The sequence below is a fragment of the Mus caroli genome, chromosome 19 (genome assembly GCF_900094665.2).
Source record: "Mus caroli chromosome 19, CAROLI_EIJ_v1.1, whole genome shotgun sequence".
NCBI lineage: Eukaryota > Metazoa > Chordata > Mammalia > Rodentia > Muridae > Mus > Mus caroli.
Window position 1 is genome coordinate 52,725,918 of NC_034588.1, and position 21,723 is coordinate 52,747,640.

The 21,723-nt window shown below is 50.1% G+C and overlaps 1 long non-coding RNA gene and 1 other non-coding gene across 3 annotated transcripts; both read right to left on the bottom strand.

The window, feature by feature from the left end:
* Window positions 1-8,554: 8,554 nt before the first annotated feature.
* On the bottom strand, window positions 8,555-20,595 carry LOC110285933. Of its 2 annotated transcripts, none has more exons than XR_002377096.2 (4): window positions 20,128-20,595; window positions 11,137-11,333; window positions 10,707-10,788; window positions 8,555-8,887 (listed from the first exon to the last, which is right to left on the bottom strand). It is a non-coding gene; the product is annotated as an uncharacterized LOC110285933 (long non-coding RNA). The 2 variants fall into 2 exon arrangements; XR_002377097.2 differs by lacking the exon at window positions 20,128-20,595 and adding an exon at window positions 18,758-19,448.
* LOC115030059 lies at window positions 19,530-19,657 on the bottom strand. Its single transcript, XR_003835647.1, has one exon. It is a non-coding gene; the product is annotated as a small nucleolar RNA SNORA17 (small nucleolar RNA).
* Window positions 20,596-21,723: the final 1,128 nt, after the last annotated feature.

Below are 21,723 nucleotides of genomic sequence, written 5' to 3' on the forward strand. Positions count from 1 at the left end.
CCCTCGGGCCAGATCCAGCCAGAGGGTACACACACACACACACACACACACACACACCGCCCTCGGGCCAGATCCAGCTAGAGGGTCCCCACTCCATTCTCAGCTTTTCCAAGGCTTTCATAGGCGCCTGGGTGTCCGTGAGCCTGAGAACCAGACAGCCCCAGCCTTGTCATTCTCACAGGCCTGGGGACCCTGAGCCTGCTCCAGCTCTCAGACTGCAATTCCCCACCTCCAGGGTTGTGTCCCTGGGCTGCCCTACAGCCCAGCCCTGTAGCAGAGCAGACGCGGGACCCCATAACCCTTACGCGTGCGTGCGTGCGTGTGTGTGTGTGTGTGTGTGTGTGTGTGTGTGTGTGTGAAGATCTCATACTATATATAGTCCAGATTGACCTCAAACTCACAGTGATCCTCCTGCCTCAGCCTCTCAAGGGTTGGAACTACAGGTGTGTACCACCGAACTCAGCTGAGGGGCAGTTTTTCCTTTTCTTATTCAGTGACAGATAAAAGCAACTGGGGGCAACTTAGATTTGTGTGACTCAGCGCTACTTCATTGCGATTTGAATGTGAAATGTCCCACATAAACATCTGTATTCAGACAGGTCTCAGCAGGAGGCGTTTGGAGAGGTTATGGGACAACCAGGCTGTGTGATTTCGCTGAATGAAATCCATGGGGGGGGGGGGGCGGCTTTGACGTGTTACAGCCAAGTTTCACTTTCTGTTCTTTCTGTGTTCTGCTTTGTGATGCCAGGAGCACTGAGCATGCGCAGCTACGATGTAGTCCCTGTACCCTCTGGATGGTAAGGGTTAAAGGCTTTCTCTCTGCCGTTGTTTTTTTATCAGAGTATTTTATCACAGCGATGGAAGGAGATATCGGTCTTACAGACTGAGGACACCGAGGCTCAGAGAAACAGGTTAGGAGACCCGTCCATGGCCTCATGGCCTCTACCTGTACTTGAAATGAGCTTCGCTTGCTTCCGGAGAGGCAGGAGGAGGAGAGCCATGCTTCAGGGTGGGGAGTGTCTGCTCTTCCAGCAAGCCTGAGAGGAAGAGGACATGGCAAGACTGCACGCGGGCTGGTGAGCTGCAGGGTGGGATAGGGAGTCGGGAGGACCTAGGGCGGGCTCCACATTGTCAGTGCTCAGCTTACAAACTTCGACTGACTTTAAGACTCTGCCTCCAGCTTAGATGCGGTTTTTAAATAAATTATTGTATTGGTTAATGGGTGGATCCATCAGTCAATCAACTGGCTGATCAATCGATTGGTTGACTTGGGGGTGCCATGGCACCTCTGTGGAGGTAAGAAAAGAGCATACACTCTACTGTGTTTTCTCAGGTCATCAGCAAGCACCTTTGTCCACTCAGCCATGTCCTTAGCCCAGATTCACTTTAATTCATGATAGCTGAATTGTCGACAGAAAACAAGCTAGCAAAACCCACAAAGGAAACTTTCCCTGCAGCTCAGACCAACTGCGACTGACGCTTCCATTAGAGGCCTCCATAGAGGCAGCTGGAAATGGAAGAATTCTAAACTTTGATGTTAAGAAAACACACTAAGGCTGGGCAGTGGTGGCACATGACTTTAATCCCAGCACTTGGGAGGCAGAGGCAGGTGGATTTCTGAGTTCGAGGCTAGCCTGGTCTACAGAGTGAGTTCCAGGACAGCCAGAGCTATACAGAGAAACCCTGTCTCAAAAAACAAACAAACAAAAAACAACCAAAAAAAAAAAACCACACTAAGTCCTAATCTTGGCTTTTGTGAATGTGTGCATGCATGTGTGTTGTGGGATCCAAAGACTGGACTCTCTCTGTACCCCAGGCTGGCCTTACTAGATGGGGTTACAGGCCTGGCATATTGCATTTTTTAAGGAAGTCTTCTTAGTCCCTTGAACTCCCTGAGCCTCAGTGTGTTTGGTTGCAAAATGGGAACAGTAAGGACACCAGCCAGGAAGTGCAGTTGTAAACATTTCCTATCCGGGGAAAAGCCTGGCATGGCTTGTTCTCAGCAAATTGAAGTTAGGGTTTTATTATTGCTGCTGTGAGGTCATCTTGGTGATAGACAGCGCGGGACCTTTCTGTCCATACTGCTCCTGAGACCACAGGCATCATGTATTAGCCCCTCCTTCCTCTGCCTCCCCAGACCCCTGGGAAGGGCGGTGCCTGCTCTCTAGCGCCCCCAGGTGTTCATGATGGTAGTTCATGCGCTTTGTTTTCTCCCTGTGCCTTCCTCTCAGCCAGAGATCTTGGGCTAAAGGATCAGGGTCAGGGAATAAGTAAGAACCTTGCCACAAATGGAGGGAAGGAGCGTTCTGGACTCTCCCAGGAGCTTCCTAGGGGATCAACCTAAGTGGTACTCCAAACACTTCCCCAAGCCCTCAGGACCCCAAGATTCTCAGGTGTGCTGGCTCCGCGGCTCAGGCCCTCTGTCGAGCTCCTAATTCAGTGACCTGTGAGTTCATCATAGAGGAAGAGGATAGGGCTATGATGATCACTCTCTGATATGAAACTTAGGGTTGTCCCTCTCCAACTCTGTTTATCTGAGGTGCCCACCTTTGACCTCCAATGCAAAGTCAAATGTCACCTCCTACAAGATGCCCTCCTGGCTCTCGGACAAGCTCTGGAACTCCCAGAGGTCTTTTCACAAACGCACTAGAATTTGCCAGTCTGCCTATCCTACATGGTCCTCCCTCTCTTCCCTGACAACACAGAGCTATAATATAGTAGACGCTCAATAAATACAGGCTGGACAAAGACATAGATGACTAAATGCCTGTTCCCGCATTCTGCTGGAAGTTTCAAGGAAATTATTATCCATTAGATCTTTGCATCTGCCTGCTGTGGCACAAGTAGTCTGAGATTAATGACAGCAGCCACAATAAAAGAAACAACATCCCTCCCCGCTGGACTCTCCTTGATTTATTGAGGCCTGGCTTACAAATTGGATTTGGTATCCTTGTCTTTACTGCCCTCTTGTGGTACAACATTGCTACTGCATCCAGGAAAGTTTAGAAACGTCATTAAAAGCAAAGACGCTGTTTTTACCCCCTGGAGTAATGTTTTTAGAATTCCTGAATCAGTTCAAGCCAGGGTCCCACGCTCTGTATGCATCTGTGACATTCAGTCCATATTCCCAAATTATAAGGGAGCTGTAAGAATGATAAATAGGCCCAACCCTAAAAGAGCATCGTTGTAGACATCCCATCTATTCTGGATTAGAGCTGTTGGATACTTCAGTGTGGCAGGGAAGGATATAATAAGTATATAGCAAGTTTCTTCCCATCAAGACATTAAAATAACGGTAGAAATCTCATCCAAAGCAAGTGGCTGCAGATCACACCAACCATCCGGAATATACAAAGAAGGAGACTGAGATTCATGTAGTCTAACTGCCAAAGTTTGGAGCCAGACACTGGTCCCACCACACTGTCTAGTTGACTCTAAAAGGCTGCTTTATCTCTGTGAATGCTGTTTCCCCAATATGGTTCAGCTGGAAAACCTGCTATACAGAGTTGTGACAGTAAGTGAGAATTTGAAATGACAGGGCCAGGACTTTAGGGTGCTGCTGGCATCCAGTGAGCTCTGATATGAACTAGCCATAACTACAATAAGTCCTTAACTGTCTGGTGCAGATCAAGAGTTGAAGGGAGTCAGATCTCTCACACACACACACCCCAGCCAATAAAATAAGATGCTTGTTGATACGGTAGTCCTTGATAAGTTGAGACAAGCAACTGTTAGAGGCTGCAGAAAGAGACAAACATCCATTGGCTCTTAAACAAAGTCTACTTCCATTTCTCCTCTTCTATCCACGGTAGAAATCTCTAATCAGTAGTCTGCCTTTCTTTTACCCATGGCAGACATTATTCATCAATAACGTCTTCTTCCTATAACCGCAGCAGACATCACTAATCGATAGCTTCTGCCTACACTCATGGATACATTGTTAATCACGACTCTTTCACGTAGACCATGTATCTATTTCAGAGTATACATCACAGAGGGCTCTAGGCACTTACAACAACTGAGCCGAGTGGGAAAATGTCAGACAATGGAAACTATCTTTCCAGGTCATGGCACCTGGGTAGATTAAAGCAGCACTGGGGAAGGAGGAAGGCATTTTAGCCAGAGGCAGTGGAGTCAGAAGAAGTGTGAGTGAAAAGACAGATCTAAGAGGAAGAGGAAGTAAATTAAAGATGGGCTGGGTTATAGAGCCCTTGACAGCTGGCTTTGGAGAAGTCAGAGACAACAGGGAACCTCACACAGCGTTGGGCTGGTAAGGGTGTGGTCGCTCTCCCCAGAGGTGCGATCTCTGTGGCAGCCAGTACCAGGTGAACTGGAAGGAAGGCTGAGCTGAGACCACCATGTGAGGGAGGGAAACCTGCTTCCTCTTGGATCCTCAGAACTGAAAGGGAAGGTGGCCACTCATGAGGCTTCTTTGTATCTGTACTCCACCTGCTGAAGGGCAGCAGCATCCCCACTAGAAAAAACAGGCTGGGGAGAGAGAGAGAGAGAGAGAGAGAGAGAGAGAGAGAGAGAGAGAGAGAGAGAGAGAGACACCTTTGAGGGTTTTGGGACATCCAGCTGTACTCCACCTGCTGAAGGGCAGCAGCATCCCCACTAGAAAAAACAAGCGGGGGAGAGAGAGAGAGAGAGAGAGAGAGAGAGAGAGAGAGAGAGAGAGAGAGAGAGAGAGAGAGAGACCTTTGAGGGTTTTGGGACATCCAGCTGTGACTGCCAGTGGGTAGTTAGCAAGGCGTTTGGAGCCAGCTCTGGAGTCACAGAGAGGAAACATGGAAGGTGGTTAATACTTCCTGAGTCCAACCTCATTTTCTCTCAAAGCAGCCTAAGTAGGAAGAGAAAGCCAGAGACAGGAAACAGCTGAACTGGGTGAAGGTCAGGCCTTAATTAAGAGCCATTCTCTACGATCTGCTTATTGGAAAAGACACTGCATATCTGGGTCAAGTGTCCCTTTCACATCCTCTCCCTCCCCCCAAAAAAAAATGAGGAGGAAAAAGAACTTTTTTGGTAGTGGGGTTTGAAGAGTCTCATACACAGGACCCCTAATGTCCCCGCTGCTAAGAAAGAACGTACACATTTAACTGGAATAACCAAGCAATCAGAAGCAGGGTCAAAGTGACAACCCCTTTATTCCAAGACTCCGTTTCCTAATGGGTAACAAGGTCCCTCGAACTTGAAGGTCAAACAGACTTGGGTTTGAACCTCAGCTCCACCACTTCCTAGCTGGGTGACCCTGGACAAGATACTTAGCCTTTCTGAACCCCGATTCCCTCATCCATACAGCGGGGATAATAGAGTGTCTAGTTCACAGGGCTAGGGTGGCAGTCAAACGAAGTGATGCATATGCAGGCTTTAGTGCGGGACTTGACACATAATTGAATGGATTAGAATCGTCTTTTTATCCAATCACCTACCTGCTTTAGGAACCAATTTGAAATGCCCAATCTGTCTTTTCATGGCTGACATGGCTCCTTGCACCTGCCAGGGATACAGAGAAACACAATTCTGAAAGCCAATGGGCTAAGCGCCTTTCATCTCTGTCCTCCACACCATCCAGGAAGCACAAAGTTGAAAAGGACCTAGGGAAGCCACAGAGAGCTTCGCTCATAGCCCCCCTGGGAGGATCAGTAGGCTTTGTCATCTGCCCTCCAGGACTTGAAGAGGGGGCAGTTTGCCAAGGGAGGGTTAAAGTAACATTCACAGAGTAACTAACTGTCTTATCAGGAAAGTGTGCTACACTCTGGTACCCACTCCACCTACATCAAAATCTATGAAGAAAGAGTCACCCCACTTCACACACGGTCACTACAGTCCAGAGACCTTAACCAACTTGCCCAAGGCATTTCTTTAAATATCTGTGTGAGGGTGTCTGGTCCCCTAGGATTGGAGTCGCAGACAGCTGTGAGCTGCCATGTAGGTGCTGGGAATTGAACCTGGGTCCTTTGGAGGAGCAGTCGGCGCTCTTAACTGCTGAGCCATCTCACCAGCCCTTGCCCAAGGTCTTAAATTAAGTAAGTTGAAAAGAAAGATTTGAGTAAAGGCAACTGGGCTTCAAAGACCACACAGTTTCCTTGGGTGAGCGCCTCTCTTTGGAATGAACAGAAAGCAGAGATAATTTATAACTTACCTGTATTAACCACCTTCCCTTCTGAAATAGCCAGTCTCCCCTTCTGTACCTTCCAGTAGGAAACAGTACATCTGTTCCTATATTCTCCTTTCTCCAGCTGGTGGAGCAACTACAAGTGTAACAGACTGACTTATTCCTTACCCTCCATCCATCCTACAGCAAGACGGATGAGGGCAGGCAAGACTGGAGAACCCCCACCTCCTGCCAGGGGCTTAAAGACTGAGAACTTCTCTTAGGGTCTTAGCAGAGATCTCAGGCAGAAACAGTAGACAGGGGGGAGGAAAATGACCTTCAGCCTGGAGGGTCTTTTGAAGTAGGGTGCACAGACACACACCCCAGGCTCTGCTGAGCCTGGACCACTCTGAGTCTAGTCCAGGCATAGGACAATCACAGAAGGGAATCTGGGCAAGCCCATTCACAGGTTTGCTCTTTCATCCCACCCATATTTGTGAAGTGTTTTTGCTGTGCCAAGAGTCCTTCTGTGAGCTGAGGACTCAGAACCAAAACAGAAAGACTTTCCAGGGACACTTGGGGACAGGAGTCTCCCAGGGAAGGTACTGCTTGGAAAACCAGACTCACGGTGCCTTATCATGAATGTCTGTGTCATCAGGACCAAACACATCAGGACTCCTCCAATACGAGGAGGGAAAGATTTAGACTCTCAGCTTCTGAGGGCTTTCAGTCCATCCTGGCCGGGAAGAAGGAAGGCACCGTTCTGTCCAAAGCAGTGGGCCCATGAGGTAGGATAGCTCTTCACACAGTGGCTAATCTTAAAGTAGAATACACAGGCCAGGACCAGGGACTGGTATAACTGTTGAAGGCCCACCCCTCATGCCTCTTTCTACCAAGCAGGCCCACCTCTTACAAGCCCTATGTTCTTCAAAACAGTACCATAAACAGGAAACTAACTTTCCTGAACACAAGCCTGTGAAGATATTTCAAGTTCAAAAGCGCCATGGCCCCCTTTACTACAGACTCCACTGGGAAGACACTGGCAAAGTGACTCTATCTAGGCCTCGGGAGAAAGGAGGTGACTACTGGCGTGAAGTCCTGGTCTGAGTGGGTCACCTGTGGACCATGTGCCCAGCACTCAGCTGGCCTTCTTCCTTACCCATCCCAAGGAAGCTGTGTGCTGCCTGCAGCTCAGCTAAGCTGAAGGTTTGGAGAGCTGCCTTCCTTCTTCATATCTTTTCAAACAGCATCAGGTCGTGGGGACAAAGGCCCCCGGAGTCCTCCTCTTTGAGGAACAGGCAAAATATTACAAAGGTCACACACACAGATTTGAAGCCAGATTCATCTTGGTTCCAATCACGGCTCTGCCCCGTGGGCAAGTGTCTTAATCTCTCTGGGCTTCAGCTTCCCCCCCCTGAGCACAGTAGAGGATTAGAGGACCTTCCTCACAGGAACATGGTGACAGTGATGACTTCAAGGCTCTTAGCATAGCGCCTGGCACATCGGAGCCCGCGACAAACGGTAGCTGTTACTACAATGGATTCAAACGTGTTTTTCATCACATTCCTGTTCTTTGAAAATCAGAGTGAATTTAGAGGCAGAGGGCTTGGCTTAGAATCTGGTCCTGCCTCACCTCGCTGTTCTTTATGTCCATCTGTAAGCCCCAGGCCCCCTTTCCTGGTCACTGAGAAAGAATATCTGCCCTACTGTGTTGTGAGAATTAAATACCATGAAGGATGGGCGAGGGTTTTGAACGTCCAGAGCGGTATAAGTGAAGATCAGGAGCCCAGTGTTCCAGCCTCCATTTTATCTCTCTGGGATAAGCACTGTCTGATACTCAGTGCTCCCTGACTAACCCTCCCTCCTCCCTTGACTCCCAGAATCCCTCTGGCATTAGTATTCCCACCCTGTCCAAATCTTTTTTGACTCTTCCTGTCTCTGAGGACATCCTAAGTCTCCCAAGATCAGCCGGCACCTCATATATTCAGTGTATTTCCAAGTCCCATTTGCTGCCCTGAGATGCATGCTGGTCTTTGAAGTCCCTACATGTGCAGCTTGAGGAAGAAGAGGTAGAAGCTAGCCTAGCTTGTCACCCTTGGTGACAAGTCGCAGTCCACTCCTCTGGGACAGGTTAGTAGTAAAATCGTCATCGGGCCTCTCATCCTTCACCCTGTGTCTGCCCTTGGCACCTCCACGCTTGTCGAAGCCGTTTGAGACAGATCGGGCAGAGGCCTGTCCAAAGACATCTACACTCAGGGGAAACCCAGCAACCAGTGGCTAGAATGACAGGGGTGGGAAGCCCATAGAGTTGGCTGGTTAGAAGATGGGCCCCAAAGGAATGGATATTTAAAGAGCAGAGTTTCATTTACGGAATATGTGTCTATTTATGAGGGACTCGGGGCAACGAAGCAAAGAAACAGGACAACGGGCCACCAAAGGAACAGTCTGCCCAAATCGAGCTGAACCGACGAATTTATTGGGGTCGGCGACAGGAGCATGGATGGGAGGTTACTCACAGGCCGCTACATAACATGAACCGTTGCATAACCATAAAGCCCTGCCGCCCCGTTGGCGTAGGTGAGCACTCAGAAAGGCTGTACTCCCAAGTCTCCGGCACAACCTGGAAGCAGCTCCACCGAGAAGTCTCCTCTGCCAGGCCAGTGTTTATTGAGTCTATAGCTCCACCCACAGGGGGTTACTGGGAGGTCTGTATTTTCCCTTGTGTGGCGATCCTTCCGGCTCCCTTCTGTGTGGAACGGCTCTATCTGGAGACAACTCGTCTAGACAACGCACCTGAATATGGTAGGAAAGGAGAAATGTGGGTTCCAGGATGAAAGAAACACAAGGAACATTCCAAACCTAGGGAATGTGGAAACCTCGCAAGAATACGTGTAGTGTAGTGGGAAGGCAAGCGAGGCTGGCACAGAGCTAGCCAGGCACATGCGCTGTCCGTGGCTGGCAGCAAGGAGGCAGGCGCTCACTGGAGCCTCGAAAAGAAAACCAAATTAAGCCTTTGTCTTTCTGGTGATCCTCGTGCGGGGACAGCTTAACCTAGGGCCCCATCTAGAATATTCAGTAATGCCCTGGCTTATTTCTGATCACCAGGAAGTTACTGAATGAACAGAAGTTGGAGACAGTGCTAAGAATTCTCAGGGGCACAAGGACAGTCCTACAGGGAGAGAGATTCCCAGGAAGTGCTCCGAGAACCCTGGTAAAGACCCAAGGTTTGACAAAGTTCTCTCAAGAAGGTCCATTTGATTCTTAAAAGCCGCAGCCATGTCCCTCAGATATTAAGTCTCCAGGGTAAATAGTCCCTGCACGGCTATTTCCTTCTCTGTCTTAAGGACTTCCTGTAGGCCACTTCCTGCCGGTTGGTGCCTGCTGGGTGCCTAAGCTGAGGATGATAGATTTTCTTTCCTCTGACAAGCCGTGTGTGTGTGTGTGTGTGTGTGTGTGTGTGTGTGTGTGTGTGTGTGTAGCCTCTGGCACTGTGTATCTATCCTACATCCTGACTCCTGATTTATTAGCTCTAATCCCTGGGGGATGGTAAATCTTCCTGTAGGAATTCTGGGAGGAGGACTTGCCCATTATTATTTTATCAGGACACCTCTGTGTATTCTGTGGTCCCTGAGTAGATGTCACATATTCCTCAGATGATTTAGAGTGTAGACAGCCTGGGGCCTTGCTGTCCCCTAAACTGGGGGCGGGGGCATCCATAGATTCTCACGAGTGAGTCCCAGTATCTGTCCTGATTTCTATGCCTCTTCTCTCTGCTTCATGCCAACCCTAGCCTTGCACATAACTGAGACTGAAAATCCCAGGGAAGAAGGCACCGTGTTTTCCCAGCATCGTGAGAGAGTCTCTGGGAAGCTGCCGCCTGCAGCCACACTTTACATCCTCAAAACCTGTGATTCCAGTTTCCCTCCAAAATCAGCACCAATGGAGGGGGCAGGGGCTCCTTTGCGTAGCTTAGCTTGGCATGGTAGCCTTGTGGCTTTTCTCTGTCCTACTGAGATAGTCAAGCTAGGAACAGGCCATGGGAAGACTGTTGAGTCAGAGCCTCGAGATGAAATCCTGATACTGTACCTCATGACTGACGGCTCTTGGGCGGGCTCTACCCCTCTCTGAACCTCTGTTTCCTCCTCTAGAAACTTTCCTCCTTGGGTTGTGAGCAGCAAATGAAACAATGCAGCAAAAGCAGGTCCTGGGGCTGCAGGGGGATGCCTCTGTGTAAGTTGCAAGTGGGCAGGACAGTGGGGGAAAGGTGCTTCCTCTCAGGCTGAGGTAGCACTTGAACTGAGCTGATAGGAAGTCTTGGATGTCACCGCTGGATCAGATGAGGAGGGGGAGTGCTGGGCTGGTGTGTGTGAGGGTCACAGTGGCCCTCTGGCGAGACAGTATCTGAGGAGACCTGCAAGGACTCTTTTCTCTTCTGCCTGGTGCGCGGCAGTGGAATCGGAGCCCCAAGTTCTCACACTAAGTTTTGAAATCATTCCTGTTTAGCTCATCAATAGTTGCCTTATAAGAATGATTCCGGGCCTAAGAAGCATCGTAAGCCTTTTAAGCTCCGAAGATTAGGGTAGGGTAGGCGGAAGACAGATAAACAACAGACCTGAGAGTATTCTCCATGCAGAAGAGTAGATTGCTCACTTGGGTTACGTTAATCCCCACATTGAAACCAGCTGAATTCTGTTCTGAGGAAGGAGAGTGGGAGATAAGAGAAAGCCCCTCGGCAAAGCCCAACATTGAGCGGTTTGCAGACCACGTCCTTCCTATGCAGCAAAGGACACATAGACCAGTCTGTGGAGGACAAATAGAGGGTGAGAGGTAGAGGGCTGGGAAGGGCTGGGGGTTACATGGATGATGCCTGGACCTCCTGTGAAGGTGCATGACATCTTCCTTCAGCCTGGAGACCATAGGCCTGCTGGGACCACACCCTAGGAGGTCACTGCACCAGGCAATACAAAGGTCCAGAGTCAGGATGGCCAGCCTTGCTTCCTATCCCAGGCAGGAGGACCCACACAGAGGACCTCAGCACTCACCAAGAAGTCACCTAATCTCCATTCCTAGGACCTTGGCCTTCTCAGAGGAGGAAGTCTAGGCTGGAAGTCAAGGTTGACAGCAGAGGAGCCAAAACGGTGCGATAGGTCAGCTGGGGGCCCACTGAAGGGAACTGGTACATCTTCCAACTGGCCTCGGGGCTTCTTAGAACACAGTGCTCATTTGAATGTGTTGGTGGCTTATAAAAAAAAAAAAAAACAATTCAGTGGCTGCAGAGTCATCCCTAGAAAGTCTGGACTTCAACCTCTGCAGACATAATCTGGAGGAGCCTGCTGTCAGGAACAGGGATGTGGCAGGCCCTGTGTGAGCTGGGAAGCATGGAGGGCCAGTGGAGCGACCTCAGAATGGGAGATGGGCAGGCAGCTGGAGAGGCGCTAATGGGAAAGGCTTCGGACACCTGGTCCTTGCTCTCCCCTCCTGTGGAAAGTTTTAAGACTGCTGGGTATGATGTAGACCAAGCCCCAGAGTCAAGTGAGGAGGAAGGTCACACCGGCTGTGACACCAGCTGTGGCAGTGGCCCCAGGAAAGCACATTGAAAAGTGCACTGAGGTGTCCGCAAGGCCCTGATCCTCATTCCTGCCTCAGGGAAGGCCCAGCCTGCTGCTCCAGGCCCATGGACTTCAGGACACCCTTAGCTTTTGGTGCCCAGTTGCTCAATGGCTCCATCCAGGGACATCTGGCTTCTCTATAATTAATATTCTTTACCTACTTTAGTGTGGATCAAAAATGGCAGCCAGGTAGCCCTCCCAGGTCTGCCCGGTTTACATCACTATGACCTTATACAAGCAATTAAATGGAGGAAGGTTTATTCAGACTCGGTGTGGGAGCTTGAGGCTCCACAGTCAGGGAGCTGAGGTAAATGCTGGGGCTCAGCTTGTTCCTCTCTTCAGTTCAGGGCCCCAGCCTGTGAGAGGCGGCTTCCAACATTTGGGGCATCTTTCCTCCTTGGTTAAACCTCTCTAGAAACACCTTCGCAGGCATGTATGTCTGTGGTCAAGTGCAGCCGAGCTGCCTGCCAGAGGATGTGAGCCATCGCAGAGACCTAAGGTATTTCCCAGAGATCCGAGTGGGACAAGGCTGGAGGCAGACATGACAGGCATCATGGGTCCTTCCACTTCAAAATTCATGTCTAAGAAAATATGACAACCTTTTAAATTTTACCCAAAGCATAGAGTTTTACAACTAGATCATTGCAGTCAGGCATGGTGGTGCACACCTTAAAATTCAGAACTTGGGAGACAGAAACGGGCTGACAGTTGTGAGTTTCAGGCCAGCTTAGTCTATATAGCAAGTTCCAGGCTTGCTACATGTCCAGCCAGGCTACCGTAGTAAGACCCTGTCTAAGAGTAAATTAAGCTGTGTTGAAAGCATGACTTTTAAAAAAATCCACAGTGCTGTCTGACTTCTGATTGAAAACAACCCTCCCCTCAAAACCCAGAGGCAACTTCCTCTCCGTGTTAATTGTTTCTGGTTCTCTTACTGGTGATCAGGTCTCCATCCTGAGATAATCAGCTTCTTACCTTGTCTACCTGACGCTTAGCTGATGACCTTTGACCTGGGCAGCAGCAGCCTCTCGGGAGTCCTCCGCCCCTCTCCTTCCTTCACGCAGCTAAGTCAAGTCATCTCTTAGCCCCTCCTGTTGGCCCCATTCTCTAAACAATATACTCATTTTATTCAAACATACACTCACAGGTCACATAGGTCACAGGTCAACAAGGACAGCCAAGTAGCCTGTCCTGAGGCTCTTTCATCATAGTTCAGAAATGTTTTCATCTGCATGACCTCAGGATGGGTGATGAAGTATGGCAGGGTGGGGCAGATGCCTATGGAGCTGACATACATCCCAGGCCCAAGTGCAATGGTGAACTCCCAGCCTGCACAACCACACACATATCCATGTGGTGTTGTCCCATGGAGGGTCGGGATTCTGTAGAAAGCTAGCAAGCTTTGCTGGGTCCTTCCTCGACCTACTATCTCCCCTGCATTCTCAGCCTCCCAGGAATGTGACTGCCTCCTTCCCCACACCAACGAGCCGTGAGCTCTCCCAAGCCTCTTTGTGCTTGAACACTGAGAACACTGGCATGTGTAAATGGACAGTTCTCTGAATCCTGGGGCTGAGGCATCAGAGCCGCTGCAGGGATAGATGACAGATAACTATGTGTTTATAGGATCTCTCAAAGGGATGCTGATATAGAGAATAGAGCGTTTCTCTGGAGAAAGATGGAGCTGGGCCTTTCAGCAGCTGAGGCCAGAGAATGTGAAAGAGCTGGGCATACAAACAGCAGACTTGAGGAAAGCCCAGAGAGAGGGACAGGGATGTGCAGAGAGCCTGCGAAGTGATGGTGGAGAAGGATGCCAGGCGGGTAGGGAACTGGGGAGCCTGATACTCAGTTGGAGTTTGGCAGTCAAGGGAGAGTGGTCCAGATAAAATGAAGAAAAGCCACACGGGGTGGGCGCGCACCGGCCTGCTTGCCCAGGAAAGCGCCTTTATCCTTTCTAAGCACATTAGGAAGACGGCAGCAAATGATTTCACCATAGAAGCAACTTGACCCAGATTTGGATCCTGAAGGGCACTCTTCCTGGGGCATCCTCAGGGCCCCTGTTTTCTAGCCACGGGCACAGATACCCCACTTTTGTGGTCCTCACTGCAGGTGCCATCACCTGCAGCCAGCGAGTGTTTGGTAATCTGCTAGACGGAAGGGCCATGGCAGGAGAGCCATTCAAACCAAGATCCTGCATGGCACACTTTCCAGGAGGACTCTTTCATCCCAAGCTGAGAGAATGTTCCCTCACTTTAAGCGACCTCTCGGGGTGTGTGGAGTCTGGCTGGGCACGAAGATGCAGCAGCCTGGCGTGTTCTGCCCCCAGGATTCCCTGGGAATGAGAAGACAGTGTAGCAGCTCTCTATTAACTTTTATATATATATTTTTTATCACCTGAACTCATTCGAGGTCCCCCTGGCTCCACAGCAGGGGTCCCCATGTGATATCTGCCAGGATCCACCCCCACTTTCAGAGAGTGGGGTTTCTACGGCTGCCCTCCGTTTTTTCAAAGCCTTTCGCTGGTCATCAGAGACTCTTGGGTTGGGCTCTGAGAAACCGGGAGCTTCGTCTCTTCTCACCCTCTCCCTTTCCTGCCTCCTCCACCCCCTCACTTTCCCTTCTCCTTTATACTGAGTGATCTGTTCAAAGCAAGCCATCTCCTGGAAGTGCCTGCATGGGATCTGGGCTCCCATCAAAGTCACAGGGGCTTCCTGCAGCCTAGCTCGGGTGTCTGTCACAAGAACTGATGGAGATTTAGGGGGTGGCTTCTTGCTTCTTGGGGCTGCAGAGTTGGGGGCTAGGGTGGACCTGGTGGTTGGGGCCACAGTTGGCTAACAGAAGTGAGCCTTGAGCCAGGCCACCACAGTTGTCTCACCCTTGGCTAGTAAAATGCCCATGGCCTTAGATAGTCTGGTGACCTTGTATCTCTTTCTGGTAGCAGACAAGTCCGCCACTCTCAGACTCCAGTATTCTCATCTGCAAAGTGGGACTAATGGTTAGAGCATCCTCTTCTCTGATTGTTGAGCTGATGCAATGCAGTGAGATGCATGCGTTAGACACGCAGTATGTGGAGATGGCAAGGGTTCGCGCCATAGCCAGTCAGATGCCACCAGACTCTGAGCAGGTCCTGGGATGGTAGAGGAGACTCCGTCATATCCAGAGGCTACAGGAGGTGAAAGAAGGGGAAGGACCCCTAGCAAGTACCTCCTGTCACCTTCTGATCTCCATTGCCCAAGAGTGGCCAAACGCACCCAGAAGTCGAGGGCGAGAGAATCTAAGCACGGTCCCCTCTATCAGAGTGATGCAGGGGAGGCCTGGAGCTAAAAGGGCAAGCTGTGGGCCATGCGCTACATGCGCTACGTGTGATATTGTCACACTTGGGCACATGCTTTCTAGGCTGTGTGTTCATAATCGCAATGCAGAGAAAACAGCAGAGTCTCCATCCACCTTCCACGAGGGCCCTGAAGGAGAGGGAAAGCGAGGCTCAGAGTGAACCTGACCAAGGCCCAAACTCATCTCCTGGGAAAACCAATGTCTGTGGGGCAAGTGTTAGGGGAGACAAAGGCTGCATTCAGTGAACAAGGGATGGAGCATTCAGAGCTTCAGTCACACGCCAGCTTCTGGACTGCAGGAGGGTTGGGGAGTCAGATACGGAATGAGAACAATACAGAAGAGTCAGGTGTTAATAAAGGGGAGGGGGTACTCCTGTCTTCTCTGGGAACAACAACCTGGGGTGCCACCTCAAGTCACTCCTTCAGGTCCTGGAGGCTGCTATGTGCCTTTCTGGATCCAGTTCGCCCTGTGTGATAGCCCTGAGCAGACTTCTCAGTGATTAGCGTGTTGATGTGCATGACTGAGTGGAATTTGACCCATAGGTTAAGATGGCACAGAAGACAGACAGAACATGAAGACAAAGCTGGCACGCCTTCTTCTCCAGGTCTGGTCACCATCTCATGCCTACAGACGCACGTGAAGAGCCATTGTTTTCACAAGAAAACCAGCCTTCAAAGGAGGACATGGCAAGCCACAACTGTAATCCCAACACTTTGGAGGCTGAGGCTGGGGCTAGCAAGTTCAGAGCTAGCCCAGGCTATACAACGAGGGCCTATCACATAACAAAAGGCTTTGAAGTCCCTAAAGCAACCTAGGCTGTGATCTCTACCCAACCAGAACTGCTACAATAGGATAGGCTAATAGGAAGCGAATAATGTGCTATTCAGCTCTGTCGCCACCCAAGTTAGAGATCTCAAGTCCACTGAGAGCAAGAGAAGATTGCTGGTCTCCTCAGGCACTTCCTCAGGACACTAAGGGGGCCACAGTCTAAAGCAGCAGCTCTCAACCTGTGGGTTGCGACCCCTTTAGGGGCCTGAATGACCTTTACACAGGGGTCACCTAAGACGGTCTGAAAACACAGAGACTTACATTATGACTCATAACAGTAGCAGAATTACAGTTTTGAAGTAGCAATGAAAATAATTTTAAGGTAGGGGGTTACCACAACATGACGAATTGTATTAATGGGTCGTAGCATTAGGAAGGCTGAGAACCGCTGCTCTGAAGGGACAGAGCTTTGGCTATGACACGTTGCTTGACGGTTGTGACAGCTAGTTCTTGGTTGTCAGTTTGACTGCATCTGGGATTAACTAAAACCCAAGCAGCAGGGTACACCTGTGGTGGAATTCTCCTAATTAAATCATTTGGAGTGGGAAGACCACCTTGAATACGGATCTTTTGAAGTGGGAAGCCCCACTTTTAACCTGGGCCACACCTCCTGGTGGCAAGAGACACAGAAGGACATCACAGCCATCGGCTCAGGCTCTTCGGCCTCGGGCAAGTTCATTCCTCCACTGAATTAGATCCTACTTCTCCAGGATCCTAGCATATCCTGCAGACCAGCTGAGATATCCAGCCTTTTGGACTTTCTATGAGTAGACAGCCATTGTTGGATTGGCTAGACCATAGCCTATAAGCCGCTCTAACAAATCACCAACGGTTCCTCGGTGCGATGATCTCCACTGCCAACTTGACTGAACTTTCAGTCAGTGAGGAGCCACCTCTGAGTGAGGTTGTGCGTGTGTTTGCAGAGAGGCTTCCTAAGGTGGTAAGACCTCCTGTGGATGTGAGCAGCAGGGTCCCATGCGCGAGGCCTGGGCTGGGTTAACAGGAAAAGGAAGCTGAGGGTCTGACTGAGTCCACCTCTCTCTGCTTCCTGATTGTGACCTCGGTGTGACTGTTCTAAGTGCCTGCCGCCATTACGTTCCCAGCATGATAGACCGCGCTTTAAACTATACGCCGAAAGTAAAACTTTCTCTAAGTTGTTTTTCCTCAGGTATTTTGTTTCAGCACCACTCTAGGACACTGGGCATTGATCCATCCAAGGTCATATATGTCTTATTAAGCAGAGGACCCAGAACCCAGCTAGCCTCACTTGGAACAGTCTGTGATTCTGGTCTTATGACCCTGAGCAGTGGATGGACCAGCCATGCTCTCTCTAGAGGTCAGGAATAGCAGTCTAACCTTTGGGGTGGAAAAATCCTGCTGAGGGAATCCTCAGAGGGCAATCACTCGAGCTTTGATTGTTTCTGTCTGTGCGATTTACCATTTAGAACTGCTTCCTCAGCAAACTCAATCTACCGCTATAGGAAAAGTAAGAATCAATTACCCCAGATAGATAGGTAGATAGTAGCTTTGGGGGAAGAAAAATATTGGATTCTGTCCACACAGATGAGTTTCTAACAAGAAATTCAAATAATCACCCTCCTCTCGCAGAGTCTGAGTGGGCCTAGCAAAATGGGAGACAGCAAGAATGGGGCTGCAGCCTCTGGTCAGCCTGAGCCCCTCCCCCCTCACTTGGCTCCTTCAGCAACAAGGCCAGGGCTTTGGGGGAAGCTGGGTGCCACCTCTCTCTTCCTCTGGAGGTGGGAGTGGGCTTCGAGGGCGTGGTCATGGCCCTCCTTTTCATAATAGGCTGCAGCAGCCCAAGTCCTGTCTTCTCCTCCAAGTCTGTACTGATGGATTTTGTTACCACTCTGGGCTTAATTGACTGCAAAGGGGAAGTAGATGGGGAGCCCTGAATACAGACTGCCACTCACTCTTAGACACCTGATGGATTCCAGGTTCCTGGTGACTTTTTATTCCAGGTCAAACTCTCTGGTCACTGGGGACCATACTCCAGCAGGGTCCTGATGTAGGTGGACTGTGTAGATGGACCAAAGAAAGGCCTTCACTAACCCCATATCCTCCTCGGCCCTGAAGTTTAACGCCGTGACCACCCTCCCTCTGCTGTCCCCCCTGACCCCCGCCTCCCTCTTCCTATTCATTGCCTGGGTCTGGCCATCTGAGCTTGCAGCCTAATGTTGTTCATCTACATCCTCTCTGTATTGTCACTTGATACCAGACCTCTAGAATCATCTTCCTCTCTGATTCTTCTTACCTACCCCTACTCCTTTCTGAGATAAGCTCCCACATACCCTAGGCTGACCTACCCAACAGAGGATGACCTTGGACTTCCGATATGCTGGGAATATAGGCAGGGACTACCAGTACCAGGTTTATATAGCCCTGGGAATTGAATCTAGGACTTGATGCGTGCTAAGGCAAGCATGATGCACCCGAGCCACAGGTCTCTGTGGGCTAACATCACAGTGAAGGCTGGGCTGGTTTCCTCAGCAATCTCTGTCTTGCCAGCTATCAGCAGCAGGCTATTTCTCTGCCTGGCAAGGCCACCGGCCCATGGTCCCTTCTGTCTTTACAAGTTTGCCTCTCACACATTGGCATCTTTCCGACACAGCCAGGAAAGCTTTTCCACTTACTACTGTTAAGGATTCACAGCTTTAAAACAAACAAACAAACAACAAAAGCCTGGGCCCACCTGATATCTAAAGTCGCATTTCTGCCACAAGGGCCACAGAGGTGATTACATTTCCAAAGTTCCTTCTGACGTAGGAAGTTTGGATTCACGGACTCTGAGGGATGAGCGCCTTTGGAAGCCATTGTACAATCAGTGTGTTTATCTGTGTAACTAAGTGTGATCCACCCCCGGTTACCTTTCTGCACTCACCTGGAAGTCCGACTCAAACCTTTCTGGGAAGTCCTTCTTAGCACATCCCAACCATGATGCTGCTGGCCCTGAAATGCTCTTGGCCTCCTGGGTCCTCATTTCTAGCAGGTGCGTTGGTGCTGAACCCGGAACTGACTCTTACAGCACCCAGCAATCCCTGGGTTACAATGCCCCCACGTGGCTGACTTCAAGCTGCCAGTCTGAGAGCAGGAGGTGCACAGTCAGTTCTTGCAAGCCAGACTGAGCCATCTCTGCCAGTCCTGCCAGGTGTGAATGAAGCCCTGACCACTTGACCAGAGCATCACTTGTGAATTAAGAATCTCTCAAAGACTTGGTCACTTCTGACAATTCTCCACGTCAGGGTTGTCCCTGTTGGGGTCTGAAGCTATGTGCGGTGTTATCGTTTCAAAGTAACCTCTGTGAAAAGGACAGAGCAGAGGGCCGAGTTCCTAAGAAGGGACCAGAAGAAGCCCACCTAAAAGGAGACCTGGTCTCAGAGGCCTTTGGGATGCGTTGGCTTCAGTGTGACCACCAAGTCCCAAGGGCCACCGTGAGATGAGCTTAGCTTCAGGAGGGTCTGATTCTTCCTAGAAAGCAAACCAGGAATGTGCAGGGTCGTTTCTCTTGGGCTTACCTCTGCTCAGGGCCCATAGTGGGCCCATAGTCTCAGGCAAAGTTTTTCTAGTTTCTGGCTTGCTCCCCACCCTGGGAGCCTATCTGAATCTGCCTGGTGCTAGAACTAGTAGCTGTCTCAGGCTCCCTTTTTTCAGGGAATATTAAACTACTAGTCATTCGGATATTCACAGATCAGAACATAGCGCATAGACATAGCCTCTCTCCTGCCACCTACTGACGCGCATGTGACACAGCAGTCTCAACTGCAAGGCCTCTGGGGGCGGGGGCTCCAGGTTTCTAAGCCCACCTTGCTGCTCCTCTTTCTCCTTCCTTCTCCCCTCCAGTCACCCCCTCTGAGACCTGGGTTTTCTCACACACCCATAAAATGATGCATCTATTTCTATACCTTCGGCCGACAATACCTAGCACCAACCAATCACAGTGCCAGACCCAAAGTGTCCCCATGAATGGCTAACCCACCAGTGTCCTAAGACCACAGACAGGCAAGATGCCAAAGTGGCCCATCTGTAGGAAGAGAGCTATCTCTGAATCCCAGGGAAGCTAAAACCTTTCAACTTTGGTTTTAGATGATATGTGGGACTCTTTCCAAGGCCAGATATTGAGAAGACCTCCCTCAAGTGGAGACATTAGAAGACATTAGTCAGGATACATGCTGTGCTGGGGTGGAGGAAATGTGCTGGTGTGGAGACGGGCACGAGAGGAACTTGGAGTGCTGGGGAAGGAGCACAACCTACCAGCAACAGATTATTAGCAGGGCCTTTTGTGTCACATTAATCCAGCTGAACTTTGTCCTGTGGACAGTGTGGCAACACTGGTGAGCTCCAAGCAGCGGTGACACCAGACCTCTTAGGCTCTTCCATCACAGTGGAAGCAGGGCTTCGAGGCTGAGAAGCCGAAGGCAGCCGCCAAGTCCAGGCACAGATATTACAGACCTCTGCCACAGGCCTGCAGCTGAGGTGGGGCTGAGAAGGCTGAGGTGGAGGCTACCTGACAGGTGCACAAGCCGCAGCTGGCTCCTTCACATCCTCTTCACGCCTCTCTGCCGGAGGGCAAGCTCAGTCAGCAGGTCAGAGGACCACTTAAACTCCAGAGATGCAGAGCCACTCATGAGACGAAGCTGTCCACTGCCGAGCCGTTTGACAAGCAGGGATGACACAGTGGCAGAAGAGCTGCAGGGCACAGAGTACAATCACACCCCATGATCAATATGCAGCAGTCTGGGAAACTAGCCGGTCAACAGGAACAAGGAAAGAACGGGCTGCCCGCTTTCACAGGGCATTGTCCTCCAGAGCCATGCTGGCTCCAGATAACAGCGCTGTCTCCTTGGGTCAAATAAACTGTAGTTTACAGTTGGGGTTCCTGCGGTTTGAGAAAGTCACTCTCATCTGTTTCATGGTACAGAGATGCTCCAAGAAAATTAACCCCAATCCATGGACCAAGTTTCATTCAGAGTCACACTGCCCTGTCTTCTCAACTCAGGAACCTGGTTGTTACTTTCACACATAGGGAAGTGACAGCTTAAAGCTTGGGTCTATACACCTGCCAAGTACATCTTCAAACCCTTTAGAGGCAGCAGACTGACCTGGGCCAACCATGCCTCCAGTGATCATCAAGTTCTTCTGGAAATAACAGAGAGTCTTGGCAAGAGCCCCTCTCCCTGCTCTCTCTTGCTACACAGAGAGTGGCTTTACCCACAAAGCAGTTCTACAGCATGCACAGAGGCATGAAGGGGAGAGGGGCTCCTGTTGGTGGTCCTCAGGCTGACTTTTCAGGCATTCTCACAGTCCATTTAGGGAAAGGGTTATTTTGCAAGCACAGCTAAAGTAAAGGCAGTGGACAGCCAGCCTTCTTCCCACATATTTTATTCTGTACAGACTGTGGCTGCAGCGTCTGTTTGTTCCTTTGTGTCATTGTCTACCTTTAGTATTGGTCATTTATTTGAAGTGTCTTTTGAACAATCCTTATCTGACCAACTGGGCTCTTGGTGCCACCTGAGACAGTAAAATTAGATTCCACTCTGTTTCCTGGCTTGTTTGCTTGGACCCAGAGACAGTAGCATGGAAGATCCTGCTGTAGACATCGGAGGGTGCTTTCATGTTCGCAGATGAGCCCAAGCAATTTGAACTTTGCCCATCCTAACCCACACAGTTGCAACTCTATGAGGTATGTACCAATATTCCCTATGCCAGACAAAGAAACTGAAACTCAGAACTAAGGGCTGTGAGTGAAGTTGATCTTCTCATCTCCATCACACACTCAAAGCCTGTATTAGATGCACACACTCACTCTCTCTCTCTCTCTCTCTCTCTCTCTCTCTCTCTCTCTCTCTC